This window comes from Haplochromis burtoni, unplaced genomic scaffold, assembly GCF_018398535.1.
Source record: "Haplochromis burtoni strain Fernald_Lab_line unplaced genomic scaffold, NCSU_Asbu1 Contig_3250, whole genome shotgun sequence".
In the NCBI taxonomy this organism is placed as follows: Eukaryota; Metazoa; Chordata; class Actinopteri; order Cichliformes; family Cichlidae; genus Haplochromis; species Haplochromis burtoni.
In genome coordinates this window covers 1797-5289 of record NW_024585611.1, presented here as the reverse complement: position 1 = coordinate 5289, position 3493 = coordinate 1797, and the positions used below count along the sequence as shown (strand labels likewise).

The following is a 3493-nucleotide window of genomic DNA, read 5'->3' as shown; positions in this document are numbered from 1 at the left end:
AATAAAGATGGATTGGATTGGACTGGAAGATAAACACTTTAGTTTGCAGTACTGTGGTGAGTTCACAGTAAAGCACTGTGTTGGACTGGCGCACAGTGATTGTGGCGTTCATGGTCAGTGTTAGGTTACCTCAAGTACAGTGGATTCATTTGCATTTAAGCTGATGATGCTTAGATTAAGTCATCAAATTTCACCTTTATATCAGCTGTATAAGACAATTCTCAGGATACTGTTAGTGTAGGAAATGGAAAGACAACCAAGATATCTGTGAAACGTCTGCTTACATCTTGAATTCAGCTCCGGCGTATGTGGTAAGTTGTTAATGAGTGACTTTAATTTATTCTTTCTTCAGATGTGGCTATACACTCTACTGAGAATAAGCATACTGTTGTTACGATTCGGTGTTGTCAGTGTTTTGTTTTTCCGTGACTGTCATGTATTTCCTGTTTTACTTTGAAAGTCTGTGTTATCTTAGTGTGTTCAGTTTACGTTTCCTTGTCTCGTCAGGTCTAATTTGCCCCAGCTGTGTTTCCCTCCTGTGGTCCATTCCCTGATTGCTCCTTCTATGTATTTAAGCCTTGTGTTTCAGTGTGTCATGGTCGCGATCTTCCCCCGTGTTGTAAATAGTTTGGTGTTTTGTTGTAAATAAATGTCGTTTTTGCTTTAAATCACGTCTTGGGATTATTTTTGTGGAAGTTGCACGCCGGTTGCCTAGGCCGGGGTGTAACAACTGTCATGATATGAGTGGATCTTCAAAATAGACATCAAAATAGTTCATGGAGAAAATAAGTAGAAAAAGTAAAGATCTTCTTAGGAATAATACTGTTTGGATAATTATAACCATCATAAGCAACCGAATCATCTCAACATGTATTTGCTCAAAAATTAATTTATTACTACAAACACTTACTTTATTTAAACACAAGGAAATCAACAGTTTCTAGAACTCCAACAGGGGCAGGACTTGGAGGTACTGGGATTTCAGGAGGCAGCAGAATGGTACACTGGTCAGTGTCATTATTATTGACCGGTGATGGTGGATGGCCTTGGGGGGAGCTGAGAGGTAACTCAGACCTCTTATCTTCAGGACACGTAAAGCAAACATGCTTCTTTTCAGCAGCTGGAGACTTAGAGACATCCCAAGTCATCAGCCTCATGCGTTTAGGCTGAGGCAAATGTTCCTCTTCATCCTCCACAGAAAAAACAGCAGAATATCTGCGCTTTCTGCCCAGACCTAACTCTGCAATGGGTGGAGGTGTCAGAGGCAGAGGACACATTAAAAAGGCCAAATCATCATCCAGGGATGAACAATCATATTTAAATCTGGATGAATGATCTTGTTTGTGTCCTTCGACTGAAAGCTGGCATCAGCAGGTGGAGGAACTGAAGAAACTGGAACATCAGAACTCATCAGCCTCATGCGTTTAGGCATCAAATGTTCCTCTTCATCATAACAGAAAAACAGCAGAATATCTGCGCTTTCTGCAGAGACGTAACTCTGCAGTGGGTGGAGGTCTCGGAGGCAGAGGAACATCAGTAGGACACATGAAAAACGCCACTTCATCATCCAGGGATGAACGATCATTTTTCAAATCTGGGTGAATGATCTTGTTTGTGTCCTTGAACTGAAAGCTGGCATCAGCAGGTGGAGGAACTGAAGAAACTGGAACATCAGAACTCATCAGCCTCATGCGTTTAGGCATCAAATGTTCCTCTTCATCCTCCACAGAAAAAAGCAGCAGAATATCTGCGCTTTCTGCAGAGACGTAACTCTGCAGTGGGTGGAGGTCTCGGAGGCAGAGGAACATCAGTAGGACACATGAAAAACGTCACTTCATCATCCAGGGATGAACGATCATTTTTCAAATCTGGGTGAATGATCTTGTTTGTGTCCTTTGAATGAAAGCTGGCATCAGCAGGTGGAGGACTTGGGAGCTCACATGCAGGTGCGCTGATAGGTCTGAACATGAAAGCGGGAACTTCATTGTCCAGAGCACAACAGTCTCCACTGGATGAGTGTGGGAGCTTCTCCTTTGCCTGTGGAGGAGGCAGACTTTGAGCCAAAGGGATCTTGTGTTGCAGAGGAACATTCAAGTCATCTGACGTTTTGCTCTGTTACATATTATTGTTGTTGTTGTTGGATTTTTCTTTAAAAATTCACACGATTTAATGTTTAGAAACAGACACAGTGAAGGGTAACTTACCACAGCTCGAGCCATTTTAGGCGTCTGTCAAGGCAAAGACGCAGGATTTGGTTTCTCTGTGTAAGATTACAGGACAGTTGTCAGTTTCATTTTCAAGTCAGTTGGATAAATTCATATCAAACTTCTCAAACTGTATCATTAAAGCATTGTTTAGGTGGACAAATATGAAAGATATGAAGATAAAAACAGTAACAGCTGGCAATCAAGGGAAAACAACCTTACGAAAAAGGTCTTAATCATTATTGTTTAAAAGTAAATCTTTCAGTCCTTACTTCAGTGATTGTTTGAAGTCTCTGTGCTTGTTGTCAGTCGCAGATTTGTGTAAAATAGTTGCAGTTTGTGAATAAAGTTTGCAGGAGCTCCAAAGTTTGTCTGTTCAGTACCAAAGTAATGAGGAGACTGAGTGCAGGTTTGGAATCCTCAGTGACAGAAGAATGCAGCAATGTTTGAATTTGAATTTGTTATTGTTTTATTAACAACAACTACCAGGATCATACCATAGCAACACAGTGATGCCCAGTCAAATGTCAGGTACAAGGGATAGCCCACATACACATCCAACAGCACAGTAAAGCAATGGGCACCAATGCCACCAGTCAGGCCTTAAAAATACCTGAGTTATATAACAGCACACTGACAGTGTCTCATCCAAAAATATAAAATGTATAAATACAGTTAATATCATTTTCATTTAAATTTTATTTAATTCTCTTCATATAGTGCCAAACAGATGTCTCAAGTCGTCACTGTTACAACATAGATAAACATGAACATGAAATCCATTATTTAATCTCTTCCATTCACTCCAGTTCAATTCAATAGCTATATAGATGGATAGACAGATACTGTATTATATACTATATTGATTCCAAATGGAGAATTAATGTGTTATATCACCAGGATAATGAATTCAAGTAGTACAATCTCCAATAAACAGACAACACAGTTCAAGTTCAAAGTGCAATATGTGCAGGATCCAGGCTTTATATTGTAAGATGCAAAATGTTTATATATACATAATATTGTTGAAAAAATAAAGAAAGTTAAAAATCAAAATAAGTTTATTGTCACTGTGGCTGATGTGATTGCAATATGAACCCGAAAGCAGACAAGGGAGAGATGGAACTGAATCTTAACAAAAAGCAAACCATTTATTAGGTTGAAAAAACATGAACACAAAACAAGGCCCAGCAAACAGGGGCGACAACTAAAACCTACACTGGGAATAACTCAGTATGACTATGACAACGATGACAGGAAAAACATGAACATGAATCCGAGGAGGTGCA

General features: G+C 39.6%; 1 long non-coding RNA gene across 1 annotated transcript; it reads right to left on the bottom strand.

The window, feature by feature from the left end:
* Positions 1 to 1331: 1331 nt before the first annotated feature.
* LOC121813889 lies at positions 1332 to 2819 on the bottom strand. Its single transcript, XR_006053945.1, has 3 exons — positions 2477 to 2819; positions 2205 to 2260; positions 1332 to 2037 (listed from the first exon to the last, which is right to left on the bottom strand). It is a non-coding gene; the product is annotated as an uncharacterized LOC121813889 (long non-coding RNA).
* Positions 2820 to 3493: the final 674 nt, after the last annotated feature.